The sequence below is a fragment of the Ascaphus truei genome, chromosome 9 (genome assembly GCF_040206685.1).
Source record: "Ascaphus truei isolate aAscTru1 chromosome 9, aAscTru1.hap1, whole genome shotgun sequence".
In the NCBI taxonomy this organism is placed as follows: Eukaryota; Metazoa; Chordata; class Amphibia; order Anura; family Ascaphidae; genus Ascaphus; species Ascaphus truei.
The window spans coordinates 30,104,989-30,120,980 of NC_134491.1; the positions used below are offsets into that span (position 1 = coordinate 30,104,989).

At 43.9% G+C, this 15,992-nt stretch overlaps 1 protein-coding gene across 5 annotated transcripts in view; it reads left to right on the forward strand.

The window, feature by feature from the left end:
- The first annotated feature begins 5,377 nt into the window (after positions 1–5,377).
- SIPA1L1 (signal induced proliferation associated 1 like 1) overlaps positions 5,378–15,992 on the forward strand; it is a 188,226-nt gene continuing 177,611 nt past the window's right edge. For 3 of the 5 annotated variants that reach the window (XM_075614215.1, XM_075614221.1, XM_075614218.1), the window contains exon 1: positions 5,378–5,555. The gene's annotated coding sequence lies outside the window, so the exon portion shown is untranslated. Of the gene's footprint in view, positions 5,556–9,682; positions 10,017–10,752; positions 10,929–15,992 lie in introns of those variants that run through there. The other 2 variants (XM_075614216.1, XM_075614217.1) reach the window with 2 other exon arrangements.

Consider the following 15,992-nt stretch of genomic DNA (forward strand, 5'->3'; position numbering starts at 1 on the left):
CTAGCTGGCATTCCTGAGATAGAGGAGGGGTTATAGAAATGGGACCCCCGAGCTCTACTGCGCATATCCCAACTGGCGGGGGGGCATGGGTCAAAAAGTGTTCCCACGTTAACCACTGGCTGGAGTTAATTGAAAACCAATCCACGGTACTCAAGGTTAAGGATAGGGCACAAAAAGGTTTATAACCTGATGTTCACCCTGTATCCTTTGTCTTCAATTTATCATCTGATGGCTACCTGATTGCGAGAGAATTGCTATGCTATATACTTCTCATTCCCAAACCCCAAAGTAAGTGTACTTCTTGTCTGTTACTGTATTATTCGTGTGTTCACCTATCCAAAGGAATAAATATACTTTATTATATCTAAGACTCGTTTCAGTTCAGACCCAGTGATAAATATATATCATCTGTTATATATATTTATGTGACCTTATACAGCCTGCCATAATCTCACCGTGACAGTGGACGCTTCTGGAACTCATATCTCAGGAGGAGCTGAAAAGGAGGGATCTCACTGTGAATAGGGTATATAAGTTCCTATGTTTTGGATAGGATAAGTATCCCCTTTTATTGTTTTCTAGTTAAGGAGAGTACCCTGTTTCAATAGTGTCCCTCAGAGATGGTCCCATACTACTCTAAAGGTTCACAGGGATATGCCCAAAGGCAGCTCCACAAGTCAAAGCCCCTGGGCATAGTTAGACCAGCCCCATCTGAGGGTCCATAGCTGGCTCTCATCCAGAAGGCGGTGGATGCTGATCTCAGAAAGATAGAGAAGCAGCAGGCCCACCAGAGGGACAAGTGGAAATGGAGCACAGCCGGCGCTATAGAGCAGAGGGACTCTTTAGGTAATGTAAGAATCAAAAAGCCTCAGCACCTGCCTAGTGGGCCGAGATCGGGGCAGCAAGGGAAGCCAAACAAACAGGATGAGCCAAAAGGACACTCAGTTGGAAACACAATATGCACTGTGTATAATGAATGTGAGACTGTCTAAAAGATAATAAAGCTGCTATTTGAATGAATAACAATCCTGGTGCCCATCATTGCTTACCAGCACCCAGCCTGAATAAGGTAATGCATCCTGAGCAGTAAATAATAGAGACACTCTCTAAGTGCAGTGCCTCCCTAAGTGCAGTAACTCCCTAAGAGCCGGGCAGGGAGGGTTACACTAATGTAAGTGAAGAAGAAATGAGCAATAATAACAGAACGGTACCACTTTTACCCCAGAATACAATGGTGCATAAGACCTGGTCTATCAAAAGGAAACATTGGTTAATGAGCTAAGGTTCTAAGTAGTCCGAAGGTAGCATCCTGCAGGATTACATTTTGCCTGTAGTTTGAGTGGTCTGATTCTGATCTACAATAAGGTCATTTACTTGGCCACCGATATGCAAAGCATCTGTTGTTTCAAAGCACCTTGGTGATATATAAATATACTAGAATCGAAATTAATAACAATGTACTTTGGTAAAAAGGATTGATCATGGATAGATATTGTTATGTCTTTTTGCTTTCTCTTTAGATATCATATGTGATTTTAATTATTGTGTGCAGCACTACTATATTGAAGCATATATGTTTAAATACACTGCACTCTGTACTTTACAGCATAAGCCAAATTCTAGTCTCTCTAACACATATTGCCATTTCCAGAGGGTGCACAATGACACACAACAACTTCCCCTAATTTACACTGTTCTCTTATCAGTCCAACCTACTGATCTACTGCATACAAAGATCTACTAAAGGTGCAATCACCCTACCTAATATTTTATTTCTTTAACATATGTTGATAAAAAGCACTATGTACATTTATGGCGCTATATAAATATAGACATGCAATACAAAGGAAACTACACTTAATCCCAGAGTGTTCTCTTTTCTAAAAGCAATATTTACCTTTACGGTTCTGGCCAAATTGGAACCCATTGACCTGCTGAGAAAACTCTGATGTGGTCAGAGGGCTGACCCACCCAGGAGCAGTGATGATACTCGTGATCATCTTGTTTCTATCCCAGGTCATTATTGGTGACTTTGAAAGCCTCTTAAAGACAAACAAGGCTTGAGTTTTCAAGTTTCAAGCTGCTTGATCAAAAACTGTTAAAAAGAAATACTGAAAGAGGAGGCAATGCAAAGCTAGTATCACAGATACAATGTTTTTTAAATACTTGTAGTGGAAGTGCATTTGAAAAAGTACTGGTACTGTGTTTGAATGCACCTGAGCACAATTTAGTTAAAGTATCTCAGCTCCTAAAATAACACACCTAAAAGTTTATAGTATCTGTTTTCATTTGTGTATTTTTTCTTTAGGTAAGAGGGATTACAAATAAGAAAGTAATGGCATTTTGTATCACTTAGTACTACAGTATCTCACTTTGACTTGTGATGGCAAGGAAGTACAGTATTTAGATTCCATTGCACTGCATTATCAGAAAAGCAAGGCTGGCAAATCGATCTGCCAGTTACGTCAAATCAACTCCTGAACCATCAAATGTTTAATGAGGTTCAGCTGCAAATTACATGCACAGGGAAAAAATATTCCATTTTCTGATGTGTACTGCGGCTTTGAGCACATCTCCAACAGCTCAAGTACAATTTGCAATTCTAAGGATATGTTTCTCTCAAAGTGGGAAGTGTGCCCAGATCCGCAGCCTGGCTGGTGGGTTTGCAAGTGGTGGATGGCTGACATAGGTGTCCATTTAATGAGTGGGAAGACATGATCAGATGGCGTAGACATTATTGGAAATAAGATTCTATTTAATCTAAAATGTCAACACCATGATATGTCAGTTTAGTGCAGAACAATAATTTTGTTTTCAAACGTAAAAAAGTGTATTTTCTATTACTAATGTAAAAGTTTCACATCAATCATAAGCACTTTTATACTTAAGTAATGAACTTTTGTTTTGGAACTTTCCTATGAAGCAATGTAAACGAATGATGAGTATAACTGGATAATTCCCATTATCTTAACTTTCTCCTGCTTTGAGGACAGAAACCTCCCCAAAACATTATTCTGGCCATTCAATAATTACTACCTGTCTTCCACTGCCCATCTTATCTGCAATGGCCACTAATACCTCTAAAGATTACAGAGTGCATATCAGCAATCCTTGGCCTGGATGGCCCTTCCTCGCCTTTAGCTTAACATGTCTAAAATAGAGCTTCTCATATTCCCTCCCAAACTAGATCCCATTGTTCCCTTCTCCATTACAGTCAACAACACTACAATGCACCCAGCCCTGCAAGCACGCTGCCTAGGGGCTTCCACCACATATAAACACTATTACAACATCTTTCCGTTTCTTCCTTCACAACATGTCTAAGATACACCTCTTCCTATGTTCCACTACCACTAAAACACTAATGCATGCTCTTGTTCTCTCCTGTATTGATTACTGCAACATTCTTTTATCTGGTCTTCCTGCCACATACCTCTCTCCTTTACAATCCATAAAAAATGTTGCTGCTCGAATCATCTTCTCTTTTTCTAGACACGTATCTGCTCTGACTTCATGAACTCTCCATGCCGACTTCCTATTAATTTACATATAAACTACACAATTCTCCTTTCTTTTAAAGCTCTCCACACCTCTGAACTTCCATATACCACAACTCTGAACTCTTGTTACACCCCTACGAGTCTTACGCTCAACCAAGGTTGTCTCATCTTTGCACTTTTTACCTCTACAGCCCTCTCCCATCTTAAACCTTCGTCACTAATCTTTCCCTACTTATGGAACGCTCTTCCACTCCAGTCGCCAAGCACCTTCACTTTCCACATTCAAAGCTCAGCTGCAAATCGACCATTTAAAAAAAGCATCTTGTTACATTTTCTACACCTCGACCACAGATCTCCAGATGCCCTTGACCTCCCCCGACTGCACTTTTAATAATACAGTGTCTGTAAGCCTTCCTACATACAACTCAGATTGTAGACTTTACTGGGCAGGGTCTCCCTTTAACTTATGTTGTCATTTACCTGTTGCCCCCCATTGTTTCCAACTTTGCATCCAAAAAAGCAGGGGAGCGGGGGACATATCACCAAAGGATAAAGAGAAAATGGACATAGAACAGTATTGCGGAAAACGGTAGTTATGTAGATGCAATATAACCTCCAATGGTTATACACACAAATGGCAGGAATAATAAGGGCATGTTCCAAAACTGTGGCAAACGTGGATGGCTGTGTGCTTGTTTCAACAGGGCCCAGGAAAAAGAAGAGAGACCAGGATAGTGCAGATGGTACTATGAAAACGATTTATCACAAAGCAAGACCCCTGTAGTCAATAAAATCATTGAATGATATTAAAGGTGCCTCCGTGACTCCCGGCAGTTGGGTGAGTCGCGCTCTCACCCACTCCAAGCCTCTGCCGCTTCTGCAATCGTCACTTCCTGGTTCCAAAATCCGGTACTGGCGGATAACGTCAATGGCACTTTCTCCCAGCACTGGTCCTCTGCTCTGGATACTGCTGCTTCCAAACACCGGACTCAACGCGTTTGACTGTATGTCGCTTCCTCAGGAGTCAATGATGTCCTGTGTTTACCTTTATAAAGCCCTGCATACAGTGTTGTTGCTATATAAATAAAACAATACGTACATAGCGATTGATCAACCATTGGCCAATCATTGAAAGGCTGTCTCAATTCATTTTAACATTAATGGTCTCATTCACTTGTTTGAAATCTTATTTTTTCTTCCTTGTAAATGTATAATTATTTAGTATACCTCATTTGGATCCTTGAACGTTGACAGATTTACCTGTGTAGTATAGAAGGACTCTACTGTTGGTTATTAGCCCACATTAGAACCAAATCAGTATCCATGCATTGGTGCCTTATTGCAGTTTAATATACCGCCGTTTCATTTTGTACACAGTGTATGTGATGGTTATGTTATTTTCTCAGCATGCTTTACTACAGCGGTGCACAAACATTTTTGTCCCACCAATCTTACACGTTCCCCTATTTTTTACAATAAGTGATCTCACATAAATCAGCACCTCTCCATTCAAATATGGTTTCTTATCCCAGAAATGACCCTCAGACCTCCCTGAGCTCCCAGCTGGGGCACCCCTGTACCCCCCTTTGCTGTTTACAAGTGAATGCAAATAATAATTTGCCTAGAGTTCAAACACCCCCTGTAAAAATGAGTTATGCTGCATGTTTTCGTACTGTGAGTTCTCATGCTAGTATTGTTGTTGCTGGCAGGGATCTGTGCATGTGCTGGACTCAGTAATTGCTCATAACCTGGAAAAGAAATGATATCCCCAATGTCTCCCAGCAGAGCTGGGCCGGTTGCTATGGTAACTCCGCCCCACTCACGTCTCCCTCCTGTCGCCATCTTGCCAGGGGAAGTCTCGCGAGACCAGGCTGTAGGGGCTCAGCTGCAGCGGGCGGGGAGTAACTTTGTTCTCAAGTTGTAGGGGAGGGGACCGGAGACCGGCGGTGGGAGACTGGAGACCGGGCAGGAGAGGAGGAGACCGGAGCCCTAAACCCCAGGAGCCCCCGGGGAATGCCGACCTTCCCCGGGCTGGAGTGATGTGCGGACAGTGAGGTGAGCGCTGTCGGCAGGAGGAGCAGCACCACCGAGGTGCTGAGACATGTACAGTGTGTAGCTCATAGTGCCAGGCTCTTATACAGCGCTCTGCTGTACAGCGCCCCGGCACCTCGCTATACACCGCCCCACTATACAGCGCCCCGGCAGCCTGCTGTACGGCGCCTGCTATACAGTGCCCGGCATCCTACTATACAGCGCCCCGGCACCTCGCTATACAGCGCCCCGGCACCTCGCTATACAGCGCCCCGGCACCCTGCTATACAGCGCCCCGGCACCCTGCTGTACATCGCCCCGGCACCCTGCTGTACAGCGCCCCTCTATACAGCGCCCGGCACCCTACTATACAGCGCCCAGCGCCCCGCTATACAGCATACAGCACTCTGCTATACAGCGCCCCGCTATACAGTGCTCTGGCACCCTGCTATACAGCACCCCGCTATACAGTGCCCGGCATTCTGATTTACTGCACCCTGACGTCCAGCTCTGCACTCTTACACTACCTCAAACATAGGGTAAAAACATAAAAGAGAGCACACAATTCGCAGTGTAGTATTTAAGAATATATTCAGTATAAATTGAAGTATTGCACGTACAAAAAGCTTATCATACACAGACCAGGTATGCGGCCTCTCCAAGGTTAGTAGACGAGCCCCCGCGCATCACCTGCTCAGGTGTAGCAATATCAGCCGTTGATCCGCAATGTCCAGAGCCATAGAAGATGCTGTGATGTATCTCGACTGCAGCCGGGAATATCATTCGCTCTCCCTCTGGCCCCGTGATCCCACTCGAGAGCGATTAGTTATGGCGTCACCGTCGGCTGTACCGAAAGAGTCCAGAGAGCGTTCCGTATTAGGCTAAAAGCCAGCCCTATTACTTTAGGACAAATAAACTCTGACCGTTTGTGATGAAATGATGGGGATGTCGGTGTAAACCATGCTTTAAATCCCACGCGTTTCATGGCTAGGTGCCATTTCATCATGGAATCCTAGCCATGAAATGCGCTGAATTCATACTTTGGTTGACACTTTGACATCCCCATCATTTGACATCCCCATAATTTGAGTGTAACGATCTGCACAACCGGTCGGAGCTTATTTGTCCTAAAGTCAAGTGTAGCAATATCAGCTGTTGATTATGCGGATCTAATCAACGGCTGATATTGCTAGCCCTTACCAGGTGCTGATGCGCGAGAGCTCTTCTACTAACTTTGGAGAGACCGCATGCATGGTCTATTTACGATAAGCTTGTTTTTATTCATCGTTTTTCACGTGCAATACATTTTTTTAATGTTGATTCTATTCTTAAATACTACTGTGAATTGTGCGCTTTTCTTTAGTTTGTTTTCTAGCTTTGTGATGAGCCATCCATTTCTGAACAGCAACAGACCCATGGCATTCTACATATTTCCTTGATCCAATTTTAAAGAGTGGTTGATTTTGAACTATATTAACACTTTCAGTATTGTATACGTTTTATACTTGCTAGTCCTCTATTGTTTCACATATTTAGGTGCTATTTGCATCACATTGTTAGACACAATTTCATTTGTGTGCTTATTTAATATTATTACTATTTATATTTGTCACGTATGTAAGTGCTTTTCACACTATACACTTGGTGCGCTGCATTTTTCCCTATACACTCAAACATGCAGCACTTACCACACACACAGCACCCTTTTACAGTACTGCAGAAAAAAGGAGCAGGCTGCAGGGGACTTGGCACACTACTCGAACTCACGGTCTGTAGGTTTCTTAACACAGGATAAATGAAGAGTAAATTCTTTGTTCAAATCCCCATTTTTACTTCATGGGAACACGCAAACTTTTGTAGAATTTTTTTGACTTTTTGTTTATCCTGTGTGAAGGAACCGTGAGTCCTCGAGTGGTGTGCAGAGACCCTCGCATCCTGCGGGGGTGTTCTGTTTTTCTGGATTCATTTGGTGTGGCCCATCTACTGATGCAGCGGCCGTTATTCGAACACATTTCGGCGCCGATTTTGAGTTCTCTGCTGTTCCCCACGCAGCAAGAACGCGGCCAATCGCCCCAGGCACCCGCACTTATCGCGGATGTTTTGTTTGAATTTCATGGATTCTGTTTATTCGTTTGCAATAAAATGGATGAATTGTAATGTGTACAGTACTGTGCTACTGTGTCAATTTCATGTTTTTAATAGCCAGAACACTAAAATTCGTTTTTCTGCATTCGCCGCGCTTGCATCTTAGTGCGGGAAGGCTGGAATTCATCCCGCGGGTTCAAATCGGGATTCCGATGTACATGACACGTGAAGTGTTCGAATAACGGCCGCTGCATCAGTATGGACACTAGCACCCTTAAATATCTCAAATATATGTATCTATATGTCCTTTTTTTTTGTATTCTCTTCCGTTTGGATGTGTCTCGTAACCCTTTTACTGCACTCAGACCTGCAGCAATGTGATGTCACTGCACTCTTAGGGATCTGGAGGAGATTCGATACAGAGGCGTGGCCGCGACGTCACGTGAGTGGTTCGCCTTCATTGGCTGAACCGCTCACGTGACACGGCCGTCGCATGGAAAAATCGGCTGCACGGTCGTACACGCGCTCTATGGCCGTCCTCATTAAGGCACGCGCACGCATGTCGGTCAGGCGATCTGTGATCAGCAGTGACAGAGGCGTGGCCGTGACATCACATGAGCGCTTCGCCCTCATTGGCTGAACCGCGCACGTGACCCGGCCGTCGCACGACAAACACAAATTTGTATGTGTGCCGAGAATCGTGCGCTCTATGCCCTGCCTCATAGAGGTACGGTCTTTTGTCCGCGCGTTCTATGTCCTGCCTCATAGAGGTACTGTCTTATGTTGGCACACGCATAATATGGACGCTGCTTTATTCTGTGCCCTGACATACTGCAGTCTGAGAAACGGCAATCCAGTATTCACAGCCCTTATGTTTTAAATAGCACAGGTATAATGCACTCTGACATACAGCACTCCAGTCTCATTCACAGCTCTGTTATGTTGCACTAAATTGTCACAAACACTGATTTATTGCACACTCCTTTCTAATAGCACTCTAACATAAAACACTTTTCTCATAAGCAGCTTTTAGATTTACAGCTCTTCTCTCTTTGCACACAACATTTTGCCCTGGCTAACATACGCTGTAAGGCAGGGGTGCTCAACGTCGGTCCTCAAGCCCCCCTCAACAAGTCAGGTTTTAAGGATATCCCTGCTTCAGCTCAGGTGGCTCAAATCAGTGGCTCAGTTGAAGATTGAGCCACCTGTGCTGAAGCTTGGATATCCTTAAAACCTGACCTGTTTTGGGGGATTTTAGGGCTGGAGTTGAGCCCCCTGCTGTAAGGTGTAGAATGTAGGAGCTGAGGGCCCCATCATGTACAGTTAATCCAGCTCTATCCCTTTTACTGGTCCTAAAACTGGCCAGTTCTATCAGAACTGAAACATTTACACTTACACCCCCACATGTCTGATCCACCCCTCGGTGACCGAGGGATTTCAGAAAACACTGTAATACATCCAATTTTCTTTAACAAAAAATGAAACTGTAAATAAAATAGTGGTACTCTTGGTGTATTCCTACAGAGGTTATGACAGTACTTATTCCTAAAAAAAGACCGACCTAACAATTCCCTCCTGACTGTTCACACACGTGTACACATACGTACACATACACACACGTGTACGTACATGTGTACACACACACACACACGTTTACACACACGTTTATATACAGACACACGTGTACGTACATGTGTACACACACACACACATGTTTACACACACGTTTATATACAGACACACGTGTACACGTAAGTATACTGACACACACACACATTTATATACAGACACACACGTACACATAAGTATACTCACACACACTTATGCGCGCACACATGCTTGGCTTGGTTTGAGCTATAGAAACAGTATTTAATTCTATCTGCTATTATTTATTTATTTTACTTTGCAGTTGCGCTTTCTAGAGGGCAACATTATTAAATGCAGTTTAGATAAGGAAACCACCACTACAGTAGTAGAGAAGCTATATTGCATGGTCACGTGCTCTCCTTTTATTGCAACTGCAGTATACTGTGTGTTAAGTGTGGGGGTTGCACTTTGAAAGCCTTTGTTGACAGGAGGGCTTGTAATGCAGTCGAGCAATGTGTTTCTAGCTCTTCTGGCATCAAAGGGGTTAACCCTGGGCTCTGATTATACCTCTAATTCAGTCAAGATCTAGCAACAGGAATGAGTATCCGGGAGGAAGGGGGTTGAAACCTTCAGTTGTGGCATTGAGACCAGCAGTGCCTGGGTGTTCTGTGAGCGTATCATTCTCTATGGCTGGCATTGTGTTAATGAGCCTTGCTGTATGTGTTCCTGACTAGTGCATGGGTGTTTAATATTACTGCCGGAAGGTGAGGTGGGCAGACAACCTATCCCATTGAATGCTTCCAGTCTGAACAGGTATTGTTTGCTTATTGATTTATTGATATCTTGCGCATTGGCTGTGCTTTTATTGGGAGAATAAGCATGGGAGGTTGAAGTCACATCTGTGTCATTTTTGGTCCCTGGTTTAATGATGCACCTTGCACAGGCTGCAAACGGTCTCAGTGTAGGACTTGCTGTGCAATGTATTCTGCGAGGCAGCTAGATACATGGACTACAGGATATGTATACAGTTACGTTTTAAGGATTTTGAGGCAAGTACAGTATTCCTATTTCTTTCGTTGGATTGTATGTTTTATGAACTTGAGAGATATGTATATATAGAAATATATATATATATATATATATATATATATATATATATATATATATATATATATACTACTGTATTATAATTACTATTTTGTAAAGCACAGCATATATTGTTGGCACTATATAAATTACTATGTATATATAGTGTGTGTTTATTACTTTAGTTATTGCCTGAAAATGTTCATACAAAGCATCAGTACCTACAAGACTTTAAAGAAAAAACTGATAGTCAAAATACTTAAACTATTTAATATTCAGTTTATCTGACATCCTTACTTTTTTTTTCTCCCTCCAAAAGAAGAAACAGTATAAAGAAATCTAGGCAGGTAAATGTTGCATTTGATAGATGGCTGGGGCCCAAGGTGACGTCGTTTGCCGGTGAGGGTCTCCCTTATTTATTTTAGCAGTATAACTGGTGGCTCTAGCCACGCTCAGACATGCCAGCATGGAGAGCTGGTGTTTTATTAGAACTGCACCATCTCTCTACAGCGCAAGCCTCGCAGCTTTTGCTGCATTCAGAGGAAACGGCTTCATCCGCTTTCCACTTACTGTATTTAAACAGAAATTCCCACTTCACACCCCCCTGCCGATTCATTTTGTGATGGGGACAAAATACAGGTAAGGGAGTCAATTGGTTAAATTGTTCTTTATTAAATAGGTTAAGTATTCTTGTTATGAGGTGCTGGTACATACTGTATTGTTTATATTTGTAAAGCTTAATAAAGAACACCTTTTAAATGTAAGATTGTAAGCTCTTTGGAGCAGGGACTCCTCTTCCTAAATGTTAATTTTTAAGTCTGAAGCACTTTTTCCCATGATCTGTTATTTGTATTACTGTATTTTATTTATGATTGTCACATGTATTACTACTGTGAAGCGCTATGTATATTAATGGCGCTACATAAATAAAGACATGCATACATACAAATGCTTGTCTGAGAAGACTTCCTATTCTTGGGGTCATCCCTTAGCTTGTCTGACATGTCATTTTATTGCTAGTAGATTTAATGAATCATTGTACTTTTCCCATTGTGCTGAGCACCTCTTTTTGTTATTCACTAGAGGTTACAGACTAAATGAAAAGTACAGTTGGTATAAAGAGTTTGTGGCATATTGGAGATGTATGTATGTATGTATGTATGTATGTATGTATGTATGTATGTATGTATGTCTGTTTCCAAAGACTTATTTAAACAAAAATAAAAAATATTTTTTTTCCTCAATGTGTAGCACTATAAATGAGTCGTATAACCTGCACCACACTTTTATTTTAAAATGAATAATTCCCCACTTATGTACTTTCCCCCCCTTCTATGACACAAGCAGTATTTCGAAATCTTTATAAAGCTGCACTTTTTTTTAATAGTTCGTATAGAATTAAGAAGCACACAGCACAATGTTACACTGTTGTATGGGGAAATAATTGAGAAGAAATACAGTACTATTTTTGAAAGCTACCCCTTTACTTTGGGTATTATATGGGACAGCTCTGGCTTACACTTGTTTATGGATATTGATATTTTCATGCAATGAATAAAAATTCTCTGATATGCTGCTACACTGTATAAACCCATCATGGTGAAAGACCATCTACCGTGCAAGTCTGCGCAGTTATTTCTACTTGTTATTTTATCTTTATTTTTTACATATTAGACAACGTAAAATCTCATTTTTACAGTTTATCTACAGATTTCTGTTTTATATACTGTCTTATTGCTTACCAACGAAGCTGTTAGTTGCAGGACATTAAGTATTGCCTGGAAAACGACCCTGATTTTTGCACAGCATGGGGATAAAATATTGCCCCCCTGCTTGCCTGTGTTTAGAAGATTGCTTTGGTGCAGAGATTTTCTCAGATGTTTTCAGTTTTATTGTAGCCATGCTAAGAAATGTTTTTATACAAAATGTGTGAGGTTCGTATTCGGGGTCTCTCCCTCAAACGTACCCCCTTTTATTGCCTACATTCCATTTGGGCATTGGCATGTCTAAGGAAGGGGTTTTGTCCCGAGGGAGCCGCCGGGAACACAGGCCGGGGTAGCCTGGTTCAATTCCCAGTGTCAGCTCCTTGGGCCAGTGACTTAGTCTCCCTGGGCCTCACACACCAAACAAATACATTGTAAACTCACCCGAGCAGGGACTGTAATTTTAAAGCGCTTTGCGTCCCATTGGGAGAAAAGCCCTATATGAAAGTTATTATTTTTATTATTACTACCTGCTCCAGCTATTGTCATAGAATAACTACAGAGCAAGCTCTTTTTTTGCAACCGCACCTGTGTGCCTCCTCTATCCATGTACTATATGTACTTATGATGGTCTAGAACGTTTCGCCGTAATGTACGCTCCTGTAGCCGACCGCCAGCTCTGGCTACGGTATGACTAAATGTCCCGCACGAGACTGCTACACTGCCTAGACAGTCCGCTCCGACACGCCATCTTTAAATATCCAGACGGACATATTTAAAGATGGCGCATCAGAGCTGCTTGTGTAGGCAGTGTAGTGGTCCCACGTGGGACATTTAAACATGCAGTTGTCAGAGCGACAGATCAAAGTCAGTTTGGGGGCGGACAGGACATCGCACCGAATTGTCCCGCGGCTATATGTCTTGTGGCGAAGTGTCCGCCGGCAGCGTTTTGGGAGTGGCTAAATGGGCGCAGCGAAACGTTCCATTTCGCTTTACGAGGATCCAGATTTGCTAAACTAGGTTCAGTAGCAGGATTGAGCACCAGTGGGAGCAAGATTGGATTAGTAACTGTATTGAAGTGCTGGACAGCTTCCTCCATCCTGATTGGCTGCTGCTGTGTAATGCAGCCAATCAGGATGGATGTGGCAGGAGCCTGGGAGTGGGGCCAAAGAGCGGAGGAGAAGCATGGAGCAGAGAGAGGTGAGGCTGTGTCCTGCCTGTGTGTGTCCTGCCTGTGTGTGTCCTGCCTGTGTGTGTCCTGCCTGTGTGTGTCCTGCCTCTGTGTGTCCTGCCTCTGTGTGTCCTGCCTCTGTGTGTCCTGCCTCTGTGTGTCCTGCCTCTGTGTGTCCTGCCTCTGTGTGTCCTGCCTCTGTGTGTCCTGCCTCTGTGTGTCCTGCCTCTGTGTGTCCTGCCTGTATTTGTTCTGTTTTGTCTTGGTGTGTGTGTATATTTGTACTGGTGTGTGTGTGTGTGTGTGTTTTCTCTGGCTGTCTTTTGGGGCTGATAATGACAGGGAGAGGGGATGGGAATGACAGGGAGAGGGGATGGGAATGACAGGGAGAGGGGATGGGAATGACAGGGAGAGGGGATGGGAATGACAGGGAGAGGGGATGAAGGGAGGCGGGGGGGTGAGAGGATGAAGGGAGGCGGGGGGGGTGGTGAGAGGGTGATGGGAGGCGGGGGAGTGAGAGGATGAAGGGAGGCGGGGGGGGTGAGAGGATGAAGGGAGGGGGGGGTGGTGAGAGGGTGAAGGGAGGCGGGGGGTGGTGAGAGGGTGAAGGGAGGCAGGGGGTCAGACGATGAAGGGAAGAGGGGTGGTGAGAGGATGAAGGGAAGAGGGGGGGTGAAAGGATGAAGGGAAGAGGGGGGGCGAGAGAGGATGAAGGGAGGTGGGGCGAGAGAGGATGAAGGGAGGTGGGGCGAGAGAGGATGAAGGGAGGTGGGGCGAGAGAGGATGAGAGGGAGGTGGGGCGAGAGAGGATGAGAGGGAGGTGGGGCGAGAGAGGATGAGAGGGAGGTGGGGAGAGAGAGGATGAGAGGGAGGTGGGGCGAGAGAGGATGAGAGGGAGGTGGGGCGAGAGAGGATGAGAGGGAGGTGGGGCGAGAGAGGATGAGAGGGAGGTGGGGTGAGAGGAGGGGGGACGAGAGGGAGGGGTGAGAGGACGAGAGGGAGGGGGGTGAGATAAGGGGAGAGAGAGAGGATGAGGAGGGGTGCAACAGTCTTGGAATTTGTGGGAGGAGCATTAAGATTAGTATTGCTCGCCATGTACAGTATGACTGCAGGTAAGTTATTTATAAATGATCTGACCACTATGTAATTTGTTCTAAATTTCACTTCAAGCATGCACCAATTTTCATCAATTTGCACAATTTCATATTCTATTTCCTAGAAAAATACTCGGAAGGGCGCTCCCTCCCAAGACCCCTTCCCAGACTTTTTACGAAACGGAATATAAATTGGTGCAAATTGGTAAATACTTGGAGTGAAATTTAGAAAAAATTACGTAACAGGCAGGTCATTTATAAATAACATTCTTCCTCACCAACGATTCTCGCACGCGTCGCACCGTTCACCATTGTGTCCAGTATTTTTGGACAATACACCTGGCCACCCTATCTAGTACACTAGATGTATAAGAACATTGGTAAAAATGTGATACCACTAAAAAAAATATATATATTTTGCCACTCCGAGTACCACTATTTTTTTACATTTTGCAGCCCCTACTTTTTGTTATGTACAGTCTCACTGTTCCGCTTTGGTTTTTAAAGAAAGGGATTTATTTTAGAAAGCTGCCCACTTTCTATTTGTACAGCATACATTTTACTTGTATCTTTCTAAAATACAATACAATCCAAGAAACTTTGCTGCCAAAGTCTTATAAATGTGATTTTTTTTTTTGAACTGTCACAATAACTGTACTTTTTAGAAGCTACTTTAACCACTATCAGGGAAGACAACTTCCTAGTTTAGTATACATTTGTAATTCTGCTCATGGGAGGACAATATGTTCCTAAAACTGCAATTAGTAAAAGCTTCCCGCATGGGGGTCTTATTTTACAAGTACCTAGTGTCTAGTTACATTGGGGTCATTATGGATGGCTTGCAGTTTAGTTGGTGTAATTGTAGTGCAATACAGCTTTTACTTCCTGCCTTTAATAACACAAACTGTTTGAAGTGGTATAAAAGTTTAACACTTTTTGGGTTGCGAGTGCAGTCGCATTTACCTGCATACATTGGAGCTGCTATAAAGTGAAAATGCTGATTCGCATAAACCCCCCCCCCCCGGCATTTTAAAAAGAAATCTCAGCAACCACAAGAAAAATAATTTGAAAGAATGTTTTACAAGTAGCATTTTATGTTAAATAAGTTATGGTGGGTAAAAAATTGACAACTCTCCACCGTACAGAAAATAAAACACTTGTGAGCACAGTCTCAGATAGGTCTGCACGCTGCCTTTCCCCATTACCTGTTTCGGCTGCGGTCCCAGTAATGTCTGTGACACGCGCGCACTGCAGGGGGGGCGGTGCGTGTCACAGCACTATCTGCGGTCTGTGCGGAGAGGAGAAACTTGCGACGGGAGGGGGCGTGGTCGGGGATTTGCGGGGCGTGGCCATTATGTCATGCGGCTGGTTCGCCCTCATTGGGTGAACCGCCGGTGGGGGCGTGGCCATGCCTCCGTCGCTAGGATTAAACTCAATTTTATTGAGTTGGGAAAAACCCTGCAGCACGGTGCGGCTGCACCTTCTGCGTGGCGGTGCTTACACGCACAGTGCACGCCTCGCCGTGCGCACAGGCTGTACTGGGACCGCAGCCTTAGCATACAGTGCTTCCACTGCTGCCAGGGATTCTGGGAAATGACATGCAAATGCACACAGTGTTACCTTCATGTTCATTTTAACATGGAGCCGTATAAGCGTATGCAGCCGTATCACACAGCTTTCCAGCACAGCCTGCGTTCATATGCAAAGAGAAATATCAGCCAGTCAGAAGATGTGC